General features: G+C 37.0%; 2 long non-coding RNA genes across 5 annotated transcripts; one reads left to right on the plus strand and one right to left on the minus strand.

Annotated features, from left to right (window-relative positions):
* Positions 1 to 6935: 6935 nt before the first annotated feature.
* Positions 6936 to 16707, minus strand: LOC143260703 (uncharacterized). 4 transcript variants are annotated; one of them, XR_013034979.1, is made up of 3 exons: positions 15867 to 16707; positions 7692 to 15795; positions 6936 to 7637 (listed from the first exon to the last, which is right to left on the minus strand). It is a non-coding gene; the product is annotated as an uncharacterized LOC143260703 (long non-coding RNA). The 4 variants fall into 4 exon arrangements; XR_013034980.1 differs by having other exon boundaries at positions 6936 to 7252; positions 7410 to 15795; XR_013034978.1 differs by having other exon boundaries at positions 6936 to 7295; positions 7410 to 15795.
* Positions 16708 to 16905: 198 nt separating this feature from the next.
* Positions 16906 to 17668, plus strand: LOC117218907 (uncharacterized). The gene is made up of 2 exons (XR_004489913.2): positions 16906 to 17257; positions 17347 to 17668. It is a non-coding gene; the product is annotated as an uncharacterized LOC117218907 (long non-coding RNA).
* The last annotated feature ends 1827 nt before the right edge of the window (positions 17669 to 19495 follow it).

Here is a 19495-nt window from a genome sequence, read left to right on the forward strand (position 1 = left end):
TGTCGTTAGAACACATTGTGCTCTGACCATTAGTGATCCCAGTACTATCGCCCAGCGCGCGGCAGAATATCTTCGTGACAACTGTTTCTATCAACCAAGATGGAGGTGCCAATATTCAAGTGAGCAGTTCGAGAGTTGCATATTTCGATTCAGAAAAGTCTAAGCTGAAGGGCTTTGGTTGTAGAAATGACCATTTCTTTATTATTGTTGAGATATTTGCAATATTCGACGAGTGTTCTTGCTGCAACTGCCGCGCCGCTCACGACTGCCCCGCACGCCACCTTCCCCTGGTCCAGAAACCTAGCGCGCGGCAGAACGGGCTCATGAAGCAGGAATCAGTTTCATGAAACTCAGTTTGTGAAACGGTTTTGACGACATGGCAACATTGCGGCGAGAAATGAAATGTGGCAACCATGTTTAGTCGTCTTTTGATTCAAAATATTTTGAATGGAAGTGTAAAACTATGTAATTTGTCGATCTGTATTATCGACTGTAAGTAAGTATAGTTACCGGCAAGCTCGCTGTGGTGCATCTTTTGGTTGGAAGAGAACTGTGACGCTAGTAGTGAAGAATGTCGGAAGCTCAAGGTGGTGTTCCGATACAATTCAGATCAACTAACAGTGTGTCTTAATTAACTAAGTAATCAAATGAAAATACACTCCACTGCCTTTGTACATGCCTTATCTCGGCGACTTCGGTTGTGAATTTTCGATTCCAGCTCTATATCTCTCGATATTTACGAAAAACTGTTAGCGGCGGCCATCTTGTGTCGTCTTGCTCGTGACATTTACACCACTCTGGCCGAATATTGCAAATATCTCCGCAATAACTGCAAAACGGATATTTCTACAACCGAAGCCCAGTCGTTTAGTCTTTTTGGAATCTAAATTTTGCACTTGTGAACTGCACACTTCGATATTAAAGCGTCAGTTTTGGTCGACGTAAACCTCTAAAACTAATATACGTATATGGCTTTTCTTCTATGTGTGGGTTGTCATAGTGTGCGACCGGCCGCTCTCTTAAGTCATCGTTTTTATTCTATCATTACAATGTATTCATAATAATATACATCGGTATGCTAACCGCTGCCTTTCCAGGTAGTTTCGTTCTATCTATCTCTCTCGCGAGGTGTCGGCAATTATAAAGTCGAGCCACGGGACTCGAAGAACCGTGTCTTAGCGCGACTTAGTATTCTCAGATCTACGTGTTTTGATACCGACTCCAAACATGTCTGGGAGAAATTCCCATGTATCCATCTGGACCATCCAAATTCAGTTTTTTAATCATTCGTGAATATAATACGTTTTCACTGCTTTTTCCATTGAATGTGCTCTATTGCAAAATTTAATCGCCGACAATGTAGTGATGGTACAGTAATCACGAAGGGTAGGTATTGGCTACAGAGGAAAAACGGAAATAAAATTTATTCGAGGCTCTATGAATAGTGCGCCGTCTACTTAAATTTATTTATGGAACAGATAGAGACTTACGCTCGCAGAATTGCTGGTACAAAATATTTCAGCAAGATAGTGCAGTTGTGCAACCGCTTGCATAGAAAAGAATTATATGCAGTAAATTTTCCCTAACTGACGCTTAGATTGTACACAAAAAAATGGACAATTTGGGAAGAGGAGATACAATTATTCGAGCCTTGTGGCTCGTTTTTATAGTTGTTGACAATTGGTAACTATAAGGCAAGGCTCGAATAATCGCATTTCCTCTTCCTAAATTGTCCATTTTTATGCACAATCTGAGCGTCAATTAGGGAGAATTTACTGTATTTGGAAATGGGAAATGTAAAGGTTTCAAATTGGCCAGCGTGGTGTTCAGACCTAAGCATTATCGAGGATATTTGGGGAAATCTCAGCCGAACTTTATATGAAGCTAAGAAGTAATAATACAGTGTACAAGTTAAAATCTAGAAGCTTGGAAAAGCATGTGGATCGAAAGTAAATAAATGATCTATATAGAAGTTTACCAAGATGGACAGTCCACACATTACTAAAACTTAAACAAACTATTGTATATAATTTTATTTCATTTTAATGCTTCTCTTATTTCATATTCAAAATGCCTTATCATTTTGTCCACCAGTGCAAGCAAATCCAGCTATTAAAAATTCCACGGGCCTATGTTCCTATCTTTTTATCTCCTCCACTTCCTGTTCCGCTTGGAGAACGTCTAGCGTAGTAATCAATGTCAGAACGACCGCGTTACGCAATGCGGATCTCACGTTACAATATAGCGTCTTTATCTGTTATGCTCCGGCCAAGGGGGTAGGAGGCGATTCAAGGTCTCTAACATTAACACTAGATAATCGCACACCGGTTCCCGCAGGTTCCTATAGGTCCCTAAGCAACCGTTCTTGGTCGATCAGTTTCCCAAAATGAAATCGCCCAGTCCTTTCGTAATGAGTGGCAATGGGAGTGGGAGGCGTTGCGAGAGGGAGCCGCTCGCACATACCCCATCCTTATGATTTTATGATCATTTTTTTCAAAAATGATGTTGCCAATTCCAGTTCGGTGGTGAGGGATTATCGCAGTATGCAGGGCAAGAAGGGAGGGGAGTTCAATGTTTCATCAGCGTTTTTGTGAAGCCGCTTAGCCGATTTTAATTCAATGGAGAAGGGTGTCGCAGGCTGTGAGTCAAGCGTCCCAGCCTTATCATCCGATTCCCACGCGGATATTGATATAATTGTGTTATCATACATACAGTGGTCTACAAAAGTACAGCTTCTAAAACGTAATATCTTTTTTATAACTCAATTAATTTACTTGACTCTTTTTTAGATGAAAGAGGGACTGGTCTGCTAGACTATGGCTGAAATGTCTTTTCTTTTCAATCTTGCGGTTACTTGGGATGATAGAAAAAAAATTAAAAACTCTCGTTTTTAAACTTTTTTATCTGAGCCTATAACAAATATTTAAAAAATGCCTTTCGTAGATCCAGATATTCGAGCTGCAGGAGTGCTAGGAGTCGAGATATAGGCGTTAAAACATTTTAAAAACTGCAGATTTCGTCCAGTTTTTGGTCAAAATCGTAATAAAACTGCGATTTTTATCATCTTTAATTTGTTATAACTCATAACAACGTCAACTGATTTCGATAACATTTTCAGCATACATATAAGTTACCGAGATCTATGAGAGGCATTTTTTAAATTTCCATTATAGGCTCAGATAAAATATTTAAAAAACGAGAGTTTTTTTATTTTGTTTGTCATTCCAAGTAATAGCAAAAGTAATAGCAAAAAAAGTTAATGCGTTTTAATAGGTATATGAGCACTTTTGTGGTCCACTCTCTATCTACGAACCTACCATCGTTGCTAATGTTTGCAGAATCGATGATATTTGAACACGCCGTTCATAATTATTCAGCTCGAAAATGTCAAATTGAAGTTCAAAACTTTGATTTTAACATATTCAATTAGGTATAACTTAAAAGTGTCAAAGACATAAAAACGTAATTAGCATTTTATTACAATTAAGATGGTTCGGATCGATTGTATCTTGGATATGGATGGATTCATGAATAATAAAAAAATTCTACTGTAAAGAGATGGCCACTATAAAAGTTTGTGATGGAGATTCCATGATTTATCGGCGATTGAGAGAAAGACTGTATGTTACGTTACAAAGTGTGTAACGCAAAAGCTGGAATTTATCGATGCCGTAGGTGTTGCGGTGTGAAGATTCTTCGTTCGTTGGCCATTGTCTTTCTACATCCAGCCTGCGTTGAACAGCACGTTGTTCCTTTCCGAGGACAAACTGACGTAATTCTTCAAGGTTGTCGTTGAACCGAGATTTCTTGATCGTTCAATTTCCAGTCCGTTTAATTCATATCGTATCTCGTCGAACATAAACGATTCGACATTATTATTGATAGCCACTATGAAATTCATGTAAAGCTTCACTCCCCGAACAGGAATCCGAAAGCCGAATTGCTTCATCACCCACAGTTAAAAAAGAAATGAGCTTTAGTAAAAACCTAGAATTTTCAACAAAAATGAGATATTGCATGAAAAGTAAAATCGTTGAAAATTTCTCTCTCTCTCTCTCTCTCTCTCTCTCTCTCTAATCGGTCTTAAAAGATAGAGGAGAGTTTTCCGAATATAGCGGTATACAATTTATTAATTGTTTTTGGCACTAAATAAAAGTTTACAAAGCTTGATGTTGGTGCTTCGGAGATGTTCAAAATGTCGTCGAACATGATGGGAAGATTTTTACTTCTTAACGATATATCCCAAAGATTGCAGGTATTTCACGTTTTTCACAGTCAGCGTTGTCTTCTTCTTCCTACTTCGAAGTGATGTATCGTTTATGGTGCTCGACGTCTTCAGCGTCGTATTATTATTATGAATTATCATAACGTTGTCAGCTTATGAGACGATTCGTCGTATGTGTAGCCGTACCATAATTTCTTCATCTCGAAAATCAATTATACGTCCAGATTGATCTACGATAAAAATCGTTGAATCTTCAATCGGCTGTGTAACAATCGGAAGGTAAATTACTCGTGTCAGTATTTTCGATATTTTTTATCCTGGCGGCACCTTGGGCGAGAAATCGTGTATCGTATGAACCAGTTTGCCGTTATCGTACGGACCTGTGGTTACGTTACATTCTATTCGAATAATGTTCGCATTAATGATGTTCACAAACTTATCCGATGTGTGCCACGTATTCGATGATAAAAAGCGATCCGCAGAAAATCCTAGGATGGAGCCCACATTATCAGCTATTGTAAAGTTTATTTTATACGTGCCTATAATTTCGCTTTTCATAATGTTGTTGTTCGCTCGTAAAACCATCGCGCGTACATACAGTGACTCGCACTAATATGTTACGAGCCGAGGGCTAGGCAGGTGGGTGGCTGGAGGTTGCATGCAATTGGGAATTTTGATAGGGGTGCGTAGACCAGCCCATGCTTATTTCGGCACGGGTGGCTACCTTCAAGGAAGTAAGGATTAGGATGCGTAGACCAGCCGATGCTTATTTCGGCACGGGTGACTACCTTCAAGGAAGTAAGGATAGGGTGCGTAGACCAGCCGATCCTTATTTCGGCACGGGTGGCTACCTTTAAGATAAGGATAGTATTTGGGGGAAATTGATATTAGGCTGTCTCGTAACTTTGTAAGAAAAAAGAAATAAAGATATATCTTTGTGGGTTATACCAACTACTGCTGCGAAATAGGAAGTGGAAATAATTGAACTTGTAACCAAAGAAACTGGTAATAGCTAATTTATTACACGTTTTGGTTTTTTACAAATGTATCTAAGTGTTCGCGGACTCTATTGCGCTCTCAGCTTTTCGCACTGAGACGGCGGGGGCTTCTGATTTGATATCTAATTACCTATTAGATTGTTCGAAGGAGAATTAAGACTCGATCTCTCTAGCGTTTTCGCGTCGACGAATGACTCGAAACTAGCCCGATTTCTAGTTGCGTTTGGGCCCTTTATAAAGCCTGATTTAGCCTGATTGAATCAATCGTTTTCTCATATAATAAAGCACTTCTTATAGTAAGTAGAAACATAAATTTTGTTTATTTATTGCGCATGTTCTTTTGTATAATAAGCGATAAACAAGATTGTAACAAAATTTAATGTCACAAAAATATTCGGACAGTGAATGAATTATATTAATTTTATATAAAATGAAAAACTTTTTTTAATCATGTTATCATAATATTAATATTTTGTCGGTTGACCCTTTTGTTTTATTACTTCATGTAATCGCTTGGGCATATTACAGATGATTTTATTTAAATAATCCGGCCAAATCCGTTTCCATTCACGTAGCAAACGTTGTTTTATCTCTGTTATTGTCTTTGTAGGTGTTGTACGAATTTTGCGGTCCAATTGATCCCATAAATTTTCAATCGGATTTTTAAATCAGACGATTAAGGGGGATGCAATACTTTTGGACAATTGTAAATATTCCTGTACAACTCTGGCCTCGTGTTTAGGATCATTGTCTTGATAAAACTTAAAGTTGTACGTATACTCATATTTATAGTAGTTGTAATTAAATTTTTTTTAAAAATGTCCAAATACTTCATTTTGTCCATAATACCATCGACAAAAACTAGTTCACCTACACCTACAGACGAGATAGAACCCCACACTATTACACTCCTACCACCGTGTTTCACTGTCGGTCTTAAATTTGAAATGTTTAATTCTGTATTTACTTCACACCACATAATTTTTTGACTGTCGGATCCGCGTAAAGATAAAATTTGCTTTTATCCGAAAATGTTACATCATTCCACAATCAGTTGTCTTTGCAAAAATATTCTTTTGCAAAACTCAATCTTTTCTTGCGATTTGCTTCATTTACGTATTGCTTTCTACGAGGAACTCTTTTGTTGTAATCATAAGTTTTTAATACCCGTCGCACTGTCCCGATGTATTTTCTTCCCAAATTCTACAAATAACTCCTTTGTTAATTTTGTAGCACTATGTTCAGAATTTTTCTTTATTTTTCTTATTATCTTGCGTTAGTCGCGAGAATCTAATAATTTTGGACGACCTTTTTGAGGGATTAAATCGATTCAATCCTCACAAATGTACCGACGTGTAATATCTGCCACACTACTCTTGCTTATATTTAATAATTTGGCTATATATCTGTATGATTGTCCCTTTTCCTTGTGATAAATAACCAATTGTCGGATTTCAAAAGAGTTCTTCCTTTTCGTCCCATTTTCCCAAGCAAAGCGTCTGATATCACCAATAATTTCTGTGGTACCGAGTTCTCACAACGAATTTTTATTTGTTTATAAACAATGTGTGTTAGCGGCGTTGTCAATGTAGTACAGTATTTTACTCTTGCATATAAGATGTTGTGTCCGAATATTTTTGCAACGTTAAATTTTGTCACAATCTTGTTTATCGCTTGTTATACAGAAGAACATGTGCAATAAATAAACAAAATTTATGTTTCTACTTACTTTAAGAAGTGCTTTATTATATGAGAAAACAATTGATTCAATAATATTATCATAAACAATAAAAAGGAGCAATAATTCTTCTAATAATATCGTGTCCAAATATTAATGCGAATCACTGTATCTCGTGCCTCAAGTAGGCGTAGATCGCCTGCAGATCATACGAACCGTCAGGAATGCATATCTCCTTGTCTTTGTCACCGAAGTACAATTTATTGTTCCTGATATTCGAACTGATGTTCGGTGTCGTTTGATAAGTTTGCAAATCGAACAGATCTACTTCGTATTCGACGTTGTTCATATCTATAGGCGGGAAATACTTGGATGTTAATACGCTATTTCGTCCCTATAACATGAACGTGTAAGACATTTTTGCGTTAAGGGAGTATGTGAGTGCATGAAATAAAAAGCGTGCGCGATCATAATCTATATGAAAGTTTCTCGCCGAAATTTTACTCACAATTATCCGCACATACTTTCGTTGTAATTTTGAAAATTCTTGCAATTATATAAGATTTCTATGTTCGACCCGAAATAATGAATCGATTTGATCGATGGGCGAAGGTTTCAAAATCCGTATTTTATATATGCGACCCAACGTGTTCTCGGTCCATGACCGCTATCCAGATTAACTATTCCTCGCTTGTTTACCCATATCTTTTTCGGTAATTCGTTGCACATGGAAACTCTGCGAAAAAGCGGTAATATTCTATACGCGATTCAACATCCGTCGTCGAGTTACCTTCATTTTCCTTTCGTCTTTTTTTTCTTCAATCCCTCTTCAGATCCCTCCATGGCGCGATTGTATCATTGCGCTTCTTACAATTGTTTCCTACGAGCTTTTGAATCGTTTCTCGTTTTGATTACCCCAGCAGCACCGCTTGCCAACACTCCCAAAGCACCCAAAGCAGGTAACAGCAGCGATTGAAACCTGCCGCGTTCGGCGATTGGCAGAATTCTTTTGGCACTGCCGATGTTCTTTTTCTTTCCATTGACTGCTCTTTGACGTTGCTCTTGTCTCTTCTTCCTCTCCAGACCCATATCTAATTTCGTTTTAACTTTCATGGCAAATACTTTCTCTCCGAACGATGTCTTTCGATGTTATTTGTTGTAGCGCTTGATCTGCCAAAACGTTATCAACCACAAGCTAAACGTCGTTTCAATTTCGTACTGGCTGAGTTATTCGGTAATACAGTTTATCTGTAAGTAAATCTGTTTTTTACCAGTATGTAACGGTTTAAAAAGCTATTGTTCCAATATGTAACGGTTTACAAAGCGGTGACCTGTTTTAATCTCGGTTGATGCGTTCTATCTCTGGAATACCAAGAGACTTATATCAATGATGCTCGAGTTCTTGTATAAATATTGGTTTGGCAAGAAAGTCATCTCGGTATTTTAATGTAAAATAAACTTCAATTTTTTCTATACAAAAATGAACTTTAATCAGTCAAATATCTTCCATTCTGTTCGATGACTTTTTGCCATCTTTCTGGTAACTTCATGATTCCGCGCTCATAGAATCTCTAGTCTTTATGAGCAAAAAACTCAACCAAGTGCTATTCGAGGCCATCGTTATTATTAAAATTTTTATCATTTAAAAAGTTTTATAAACTTCGAAATAAATGATAATCCGATGGTGCAAGGTCGAGTCTATATGGAGGATGCAACATCACTTCTCAACCAAGCACTAATAAGTTGTTGGCAGTAAACATCTGAGTTGATCGTTTGATTGCTTTGAAGCAGCTCAAAATGCACAACACATTCATAGTCCCAATAATTTGACAACGTGATCTTTTCCTGACGCAATTCAGCTTTCAATATTGTTTGTGCTGGTTTATCTCGCTTGGACCAGATTTTTTTCGATTATTATATTATTGCAAACGATCAATTTTTCATCACCAGTGGTAATTCGTTTCAAAAAAGGATTGATTGAGTTACATTTAAAATGCGTATCGCAAATGCTGATTTGTTGTGCTAAGTGAATTCTTTCAATTCATGCGGAATCAAAACATCGAGGTTCTTAACAAGAAACATGACGATTCGATTCAATTATAGCTTTCATTTTATTATCATCAATTTCAGAAGGTCGACCAGAACGCTAGTGATCTTCAAGTGAAAAATCTTCAGAACGAAATTTTTTAAACGAATTCTAACACGTGCGTTCTGTTAAGCAATCAACGCCATAAACTTCACATATTTCATTGCGAGCATCAGCCTTTGTGAAAATAAACAAGTGAAATGTGTCGAAAATGTTTATTTCTGCACTCTATGTTAAAATTGATAGCAAACTAACAGTTGTAAACAAAACTGCACAGAATTTGTTTCTATAGTGATCTAAAAGTGTCAACTACAAATCTGAAAACAAAAAAATTATCTTAATAGAAGAGTGACAATACAAACATAACACTATCTACTGGTGTAAATTGAAATTACTTTCTTGCCAAGCCAATACTTTATACCTCGAGAAGAAATATTCACACAACAGAACAGAGCATGCGTTTTGTACGGAAATCCAAGAATATCCAGGTTCTGATGTGTTGCATGTTCGACAACCACGACGAGATAATTCCACAGAACATAGGTCATTGTTACCGGGTACTGCACGATGCGTGGTGAGCGGCCCATCAGGATGTGATAAAACAAACGTTAGGATTAGCTTGCTGGAGAGTCCGAATGAACTGTGATTTGCAAATGTGCATGTGTACTCGCAATCGTTACGTCAGCCGAAATACCAATACTTGAGCAAAGTGTTCTCATCCGTAGAATAGGATATAGGATACTTTGCCCACTCGGACAACGTAGATGTAACATCTCCGGCAGATGCTTCACCAGATTCGATATTCACCTTCGACGACGTTACTTGCGATGATCAGGATGTCATGAGAGAATATTTTGCGATGGACAGACATTCGAACATCCATTGTTTCTATCTGGCGCAATCGTATACCAGAGTACGTAAGCACTTAATTTGCGACAATGCCAATTTGTTGATTCTATTCAAACAAGACCGAACGAATCTGTGACACACTCATCAGGATCAAGTGAATACCGATATGTCGATCAAAACGTTTCACACACTCTGCACGAGATGTTGACAAAACTAATATAGATTCCTTGTAATCGACAAAGACAGCTCTATGAATCGTGGTCGTTAAAGATGCGGATTTAACAAGTTTGTCATACTCTACACACACGTTTGTTCGGTAAGAGCAGTTGAAGTAACATCGTTCATCGATATGTCACCACCGCCGTCGTCGGATGAAAAACAGCGAATTGCGATCATCAAAGAAATAGACAAGAGCAACGATACTATGCGTAAAAAATATATGGCGCTAAAAGTTGGGAAAATGAATACTGAGACGAACATACAGACGAATTCACGACCGATCTTGAAGCCGTTGAAACAGTTGGTTCAAAACACCGCTTCAGAAGTGAACAATATTACGCTGATCTCGAATCCGCCGTTGAATATGCAAACGCTACACACTGTGAAGAAAGTGCAGAGAAAATGGAACAAGAAGAAGATGAAGCACGACGAAGCAATGACGCACAATGACGGCGACAATGTGATGATGATGGCAGCGAAAAAACTATCGAACCGTTGGTCACAATACTTTCGGGTAATACTTCTTTGGTATCATCGATGCGAAATAATTTTGAAAATCCGAAAACGCGCCGCTACGTATATCAACATAAATTCGACAATCTTGGACCTTCAGCGAGCGAATATTTAGACAGTGTCTTAGTCGGGTCATCGAGAAATTTAGATACCGAAGTCGGATCGTTCGGTGAAATTTTAAAATATCGAGTAGAGACTCAATAATATATATCAGAAAATACAGCAAATCGAGCAACAACAAGAACGACTCGAGACGTTGATAGAAAAGAAAAAAAACTGGATTGAGAAACGAAAAAATGTCCATTAATAAATTTGACACGTTATATCAATCGAGTGAGTTCGAGTCGAAAGCATCGTCCGATATTTCGGTTCTGTATTCGATATTTAAAAATTATGTACACGACAATGCTATTATGTTCATCTGATAAATTGTACGATGCGCGAGGAACTAAGATCGTTCGTGTTGCGAATCCAACAGCAAACGATGACGCAACTATCAAATCGTACGTTGATGACGTTTCAAAGAAAGGTTATGATGAGCATCGTAGAAAGATAAATGCTAACGAAAAGTTGATGAAAGATGTGAAACAGAATAGTGCAAGGTGGAGGTCTGAAATGCTGGCTAAAATAACGGCTAGCGAGAAGCTGACGAAAAATGCGGAACAGACGATGAATAAAATACATAGTAATATAGCGCTAAAGTCAAACCGATAAAGTGACAATCATGAACGTGCGTACTCGACGATTTCTGGCAAGCCGATATCGTCGAAGTTTTGCCGTACGCGAGAGATAATTGAGGATATTCATACAGTTTTATGATAATCGATGCATTTAGTAAATATGCCTGGTTCCTCTCTGAAATATAAAAGTGCCAACGATGTATTCAAAGCTTCCGCATCGACATTAAAAAAAAATGGTAGAATGCTAAACAATTTGCAAACTGATATGGAAACTCAACATCAACCACTATTCCACGTTCAGCACTATAAAAGCTTCCGTCACAGAACGATTCAATCGTACGCTGAAGAACAACATGTAAAAATTCTTCTCGTTGAGTAGAAGATATCGTTCGATCGATGAGAGCTTCCCACGACGATAGAAGTCTACAATAATCGAATCGTAAAAATGCGAAACATCTTTTATGCATCGTGTGTCAAGGAGTTGGTCCTATTAAATTCAAGGTTTGCAACTATGTGCGCATCAGCACATTTAAAACTGTATTCGACAAATGATACACGTTGTGGCGGCTACCTCCAGACCTGCCAGCAGAGGGCTCCTCTTCCCGCTAGTAGCCGATCCGCCTCGATCCATATATATACACCGAGACTTCGTCCTACCCTCACGTCTAAGGCAAGGGCTCGCTAGGATAGCCTTACTGATGAGTCCTCTAGCGGGCCCCGGACGAAACGTCTCCCCACTCCACTCCTTTTCCACGACAACGACACTTCACAGCCGCCAAAACGTCAAACTAATCAACGGAAATATTTAAGATTACCACGGTAAAACGAACGAATCCCGTCACAAACCTCTTGACCAATTCAGAAAATAAACCAATCGTTGATGTATTTTACGAACATGAGATACGTGCTGCAAAATATGCTGATGTGTATTTAATGGAGAAGGTATATATATTAGATAGAAAAGGAAATAAAATAAATGTAGAATATTAGGACTGAATACATCGCATAATTCTTCTATAATCTTATCATCTGTACTTTAATGTTACAAAAATGTAATTTGTCCTCATAATAAAAAAAATACATGATTATAAATGTAATGTCTTTTTTACATTTATTCCCATTAATACGAATATCGGATAACGATACGGAATTATAATATTACGAACGCAACTTACAAACACAGTTCCCAACTTCGGCGTGCGATTATGAAAATTATTGCGTACTGCTTTCTGTCTTTCATTACTGTATTTCGTGATTATCACTGTTTAGTAATAAAGAGAATAATTTCCAAAACCTACTATCTCAAATGTGCCCATGTCGAAATTTGTAAGAAAGAGAGCCACGCGATTAAAAATGCAACTTTTCTCTTGCATCAGAAACATATCTCGTTAGCGAATCAGCAATACCACTGATAACTCGAAGATGATTAAAATCCTGGCAGATGAAAAAGTTGCGTTTTCACTCGTGTTACTTCCGTTTCTGCAAAATCCAAGATACGTACACATGCGTGATCTCAAAAAAAATTATTCGAGGACTATAAAAAAACAAGAGTACAATCGATCTCAACCCAAAAGCATGAATCAATCAAGACCAAACAAAGGAAGAATGAATTTAATGTGCGCATGGGGGATGTAGTTGATGCCAATGATGATAATGTACATGCCGGTGTACATTAATGTGAATACATAGTAGTGCTAGAATAAAATCGACGACTTCACTTTTTTATTTCTAATTATTTGTCACGATTTGAAAGCGATTTGGAATCAACTCCATTGATTCTTAGCATCGACGTAGCAATGAATTGCATAAGCGTAGAACTTGCACAGTGATGTTCACAGTAACCCAAAATTTGACATTTCCGGACGAAATTACTGTACACCCGATGCTGTACAGACATTATCAATTTATTGCTAACTGATTTTTTCGCATAATTTTGAAGACACTTCAAGTAGTCGTCAAAACTTATGCATTTAACTGTAACGATGGTTCTAATTCTTTTTATCTTTTTAATCTCATTTTGCCCTGCACCCGAGTCGAATATATTTTCGAGCAAAGATTCGCGAACTCTGTCATAATTTACCGCTATTATCATTTTTCATCAATCCTAATACTTTGTTGTTGGCGATCGAAACACCGTACACGTTGTCTTTGTCATAATTGCTAGTATCGTATAGGTAAATGTCACGTTTTATTTTCTCGTACGCGTCCCGTCCGTGGTCGTGTACAAAATCTTGCATTTCTCTTGGAAATTTTGAATCATATAATCATAATGAAAATCGTACAATTGTAATTTTGATATATCTAATACATACAGCGATTCGCATTAATATTCGGACACGATATTGTTAGAAAAATTATTGCTCCTTTTTATTGTTTATGATAGTATTATTGAATCAATTGTTTTCTCATATAATAAAGCACTTCTTAAAGTAAGTAGAAACATAAATTTTGTTTATTTATTGCACATGTGCTTTTGACACATTTAAGATTGTGACAAAATTTAACGTCGCAAAAATATTCGGACAGTGAATGAATTACATTAATTTTATATAAAATGAAAAACTTTTTAATCATATTATCATAATATTAATATTTTGTCGGTTGACGAAAACGTTGTTTTATCTCTGTTGTTGTCCTTGTAGGTGTCGTACGAATTTTGTGGTCCAATTGATTCCATAAATTTTCAATTGGATTTAAATCAGGCGATTGAGGAGGAGGATGGACAATTGAGAACTTTTGGACAATTATATAATAAATATTCCTGTACAATTCTGACCTTGTATTTAGGATCACTGTACTGATAAAACTTAAAACTGTACGTATATCTATATTTATAAGATTTGTAATTAAATTAAAAAAAAAAGTCCAAATTCTTCATTCTGTCCATAATAGCATCAATAAAAACTAGTTCACCTATACCTACGGACGAGATATAACCCCACACTGTTACACTCCTATCACCGTGTTTCACTGTCGGTCTTAAATTTGAAATGTTTAATTCTGTATTTACTTCACACCACATAATTTTTTGACTGTCGGATCCGCGTAAAGATAAAATTTGCTTTTATCCGAAAATGTTACATCATTCCACAATCAGTTGTCTTTGCAAAAATATTCTTTTGCAAAACTCAATCTTTTCTTGCGATTTGCTTCATTTACGTATTGCTTTCTACGAGGAACTCTTTTGTTGTAATCATAAGTTTTTAATACCCGTCGCACTGTCCCGATGTATTTTCTTCCCAAATTCTACAAATAACTCCTTTGTTAATTTTGTAGCACTATGTTCAGAATTTTTCTTTATTTTTCTTATTATCTTGCGTTAGTCGCGAGAATCTAATAATTTTGGACGACCTTTTTGAGGGATTAAATCGATTCAATCCTCACAAATGTACCGACGTGTAATATCTGCCACACTACTCTTGCTTATATTTAATAATTTGGCTATATATCTGTATGATTGTCCCTTTTCCTTGTGATAAATAACCAATTGTCGGATTTCAAAAGAGTTCTTCCTTTTCGTCCCATTTTCCCAAGCAAAGCGTCTGATATCACCAATAATTTCTGTGGTACAAAGTTCTCACAACGAATTTTTATTTGTTTATAAAATTTGTTTATAAACAATGTGTGTTAGCGTCGTCGTCAATGTAGTACAGTATTTTACTCTAGCATCTAAGATGTGTCCGAATATCTTTGCGACGTTAAATCTTGTTTAACGCTTATTATACAAAAGTACATGTGCAATAAATAAACAAAATTTATGTTTCTACTTATTTTAGGAAGTGCTTTATTATATGAGAAAACAATTGATTCACTAATACTATCACAAACAATAAAAAGGAGCAATAATTCTTCTAACAATATGGTGTCCGAATATTAATGCGAGTCACATCGCGAAAACAATTTTACGTTCGCGGGGTTTCGTACGTTCTCCATCGTATTGGCGCGCAATCTCGTGTTTAAATCGTTGTAATCCCATAGCCAATACGATTGCTCAAATTCTAGAATATGGTAGATTTTCTTCAATTTTAAATTATTCTTCAGACATCGCTGAAAATATCAACTTTTTTTGAGACGTCCTCGACCAGCATGATTCGGATAAAACAGGAGATCCGCATAAGAATCTTGAATTTCGCGCGGATACTCCCCAAGCCGACCTTTAAAATGTACCCGATGGGCCTGTCGATCGATGCAGAATCGATGTTAAGATTACTTGCATCAGAAAACTCTGTGCGGCAAAGGTTGCGACATGGTCCAACCATACAAATTATTAACGTCGAAATACATTAGATACGTGGGTGGTTTGGACAATTGTACATCGGCAGATACTTGTTACTCGTGCGCGCTTAAGGATTCGAATATTGACCCAACTCGCCTCGTATTCCTTGCTCCACGAACAAAAGCATCTCCGTTCGCCTCCTTCTTGTATGCGCCTTGAAACGCAGCCACTTATCATCTTCCGTTGAAAGTAGCAAATCGCATTCATTCATTGGCTACAGTCGACGCTATGAGTGTCCAATTTTTCCAAAAATCCGAAATATTTCAAACACCTGAAAAAAATTCATATCACAATTTTTTGTCTATTTTTCCTTCAAGATAAATATTCAAGTATAGAACTTACCGATCAGAAATATACTTCTGTTGATTATGTTCCCTGAGTTGGGGGATGAAACCAAACGGGATAAATTCCATATACAGAAAAAATAATTGTGCATATTTGCTACGTTCTGTATAAGCAGCAATTTTAGTGCATCTTCCGTGTCCTTGTTGTCAAATGAAGCGTTTGATAGCTTTTTCGTTTCCCCTCCCATTCGAGCATGTTCACAGAAACATAATTCGCTTCTTCAAACTTTGATGTATCCTTGAACGACATTCAAAATTAGTGTTGAATATTTACAGGCAACGTAAATAATTGTAACAGAATTAATTTTAATGAGAAAGCTATTTAAAGAAAAAAAGGGTGATGGTTCGGAAGCAACGGTAGGCACAACCACATGCCTCGCTCGTCCGCAGGCAACTAACAAAAGAACAAAATTTTTGGTCGTAGGAGCCTCAAAAATGGCAACGCAGTGCGAATAGACCATATGCGCAGAGAAATGCGGATCTACGCTTGTCTACTGTTTAAGGACATCTTGTCCAGGTAGACAGTCGTCGCACTTTCTCGCCAGATGCGACGCAGCCCATCATACAACAATGTAATACCAAAATTTAAAATATTATGTCCCTCGCATGGACAACCTTCAACAATTAGAAACCCTCAGTTCGAAGCAGATCTTTGTAGTGTAAGTTGGAGAATACTCGCTCCGAATTTTGTTCAGCTGGATAGAGGCCCGCCACGGCCGTCCAAAAGAAACACGCGTCGTGACTGTTAACGCTGACAGTTGCTCTCTTCAGCTGCATTGTACGAGACATGGACAGCACAACCTGCTTATAACGGCTGATACTTGATGGAATTCTCTATTAGATGCAGGATCGACGCCAGAAGCGCTGGCATGACATCTTTCACGTACCACTGACGTAAATTGGACGATCGAAAGAGTGTAACGCTTCGCGTAATAAAACTTTTCACCGAAACTTCATCGCGTAACGCGCATTCCGCCTCCAACACGATGTTTACTTTTAACGCCGAATGAACGTTCAAAAGTTCTAGTAATTATAAGAAAAGCGTGGATCGATACGCGCGCGCGCGCGTTCGACGTTGTTCACAGCCCTAGTCAATACAGTAATTTCTCCCATGGATACTTTTAGTCAGAATCGAAACATGCGGACGTGAGCATCTTAAGACATGATCACAGGTTGGCAGTAACATAAATTTTATACTCGTCTATGAGTATAGACGACGTGATCAGTAGAGAAACGTCCCATAAGATCGCCATTTGCGATATTTTGTCTCACCAACATTGCATGAAACAATCGCCTGAAATTAGAATTCTTGAGTGATGCCTGTTGCTAGAAAACACAAGATTCAAGGTGTCGACAAACTTTAGAAAACGACACTCTGTGTTATGAATGGTAAACTAAATAGTTGCTACATCGACGAACTCCATATGAAATTATCAGTAGATACCACTTGTGTAGTTTTATCACTTTCTTTATTCCAGATTTAACGGTACAGTGTGTACACATATTTACATACAATGCAGAAAAAGAATGTGAAAATATACTATAACAATTAATTTTGTACACGCATGATACATATTCTTTCTCCTAAACAGTGATCAGCATTGTCGTCCAATATTTCTAGGTTTCCTACTGAACCGAGGTGATTGCAGTAAAATACGAAAATGATGTGCTCATCATCTGAAACAAATGTTCATTTAATCTGAGAATTAAGACATCACATTTGATAGAATGTAAAACAGTTGATTACCTTGGCAAAGCCTTCGTTAGACGGAATGAATAAACCAGCGCAACTAAATTCCATTTGGTAACTACTTCTCATCAATACGAATAGTAATACTTTCTGCGACTTCGGTGGTATACAGTACCACAATGAATCGTATCTATTGTATTGAATAGCGTCATGTCATTATTATTCAATACGTGTGTTTCGATTCTTAATTATGTAATCTTTTAATGTAATTTCTACAAAACTTATTCGAAAGTGTGAGTCACATTACCTTTATTATTAAATCGATTTTATTATCAGAATTATCGTTGATAGAAATTACATTTATTCAAGAGAGTGAACTTACATATCATTGAATAATCCAATACTAGAAGTAATCAGTTTTTGTCCGTTATAATTGTTTAAATATATAATGAACAAATGTACCAAAGTAATTTGTACACAAAACAATATGTTTTCCTTGTCACTCAAATCTCCAAGCGCCAGGAATAGCTATTAGTATCAGAAGCAGTGGCATTATGTTTCCATCGATGGAAATATACAAATATCGGAACAATTATCTTCAACCTATTTCTTCTTACACACTTTTAACAATGCTTACGCGATATATATTTACAGCAAATGAGATGACAACTGTTAAGACAGCCACTAAATAAGGTATCGCCAAAGACTTCGTAACATTTGCTGAGAGTCTTCCTTCGCAAATTCATATTGTTTCAGTATATTCATGATGGACAGAGAAGACGTACGAGAAGATAGATTAAATGTATAGTAAAATATATAGCAATTATGTTGCTCTAATATCTGAATGAAGGTACCAACTCAGTAGCACGCTGGTGCAAATCCATAGCTGATCGTATGTCTATTATATGCGATGTAGCTGTCGTTGAATTCGCCAGCTGGTCGACAGCAGTTCGTATTCGGTAACTAGAGCAATGAAAATATATGTGTACTGTTAATATGGACGTTTTCAATAATATATATCTAATTATTTAACTACTATTTATAAGTACGTTTTTCTCTGCGAAACATTAAAATGTTCTATAATCTTGCTATTTTCTGTCACTTATGAATAGTATAATTAACATTTCCAAGGAGTATATGGGTTCATTGTCACGATTCTCTATGCCCCTAAATAACTTGCACAGAAAATTAATTCTATGGTTTGTCGATAGTAGGAATGTTCCAAGTCAATTATTACTAAATGAATGATATTTGATGACCGTATGAATACATAGCACATCAATTGTTTCCTACAAAAATAATTCTTTTCAGTAAAATTCTGTGTAACAGTACAGTAATGTCTCTCTTCTCGGCGTAACTTGAGTGTGTCAATCCCGCCGCTGAGATATTGCTACGTTCCTGTAATTTATTGATTTTCTTGCGGCCCTTTAATTTATCGATTTTCTCGCTATGCTAAAGTTCGATGGTGTTGGTGAACAGGTGTGTTGTGGCATGCGTCGCGGCTCCTTTGACTCGAATTCCCGGAATACAACTCATAATGCAATGACATAACTTTTTTTAATTTTAACATTTTAACACTGATCTTTTTTTAACATATTGCCGATAGTTTCCTGATTAAAATGAGACGAAACACGATATATAGTTTGGACAGATATTTCTGTTGACAAAATCAAAGACGATAGATGTTGCACGTAATTTACTGCCAAGATACACGTGGTGTGCGGTGGAAAAGAGTTTAGGCAAAGTTGTTGCTTTACTGATGCTGTAACAAATAATGTAAAAAAATTAATTTGTAAATAATTCATATTCAAATTGGCTAAATGTCGTGTTCTTTCTCGATGTTCGACATCTTAAAATTCCAGAGTTGATGGAAAATGTGCAGGCTCGTCCTCAAAATGATGTCGCTTCTCCCGTCCCAGCAAATGTCAAACCTGGAA

The sequence above is a fragment of the Megalopta genalis genome, chromosome 16 (genome assembly GCF_051020955.1).
Source record: "Megalopta genalis isolate 19385.01 chromosome 16, iyMegGena1_principal, whole genome shotgun sequence".
Lineage (NCBI taxonomy): Eukaryota > Metazoa > Arthropoda > Insecta > Hymenoptera > Halictidae > Megalopta > Megalopta genalis.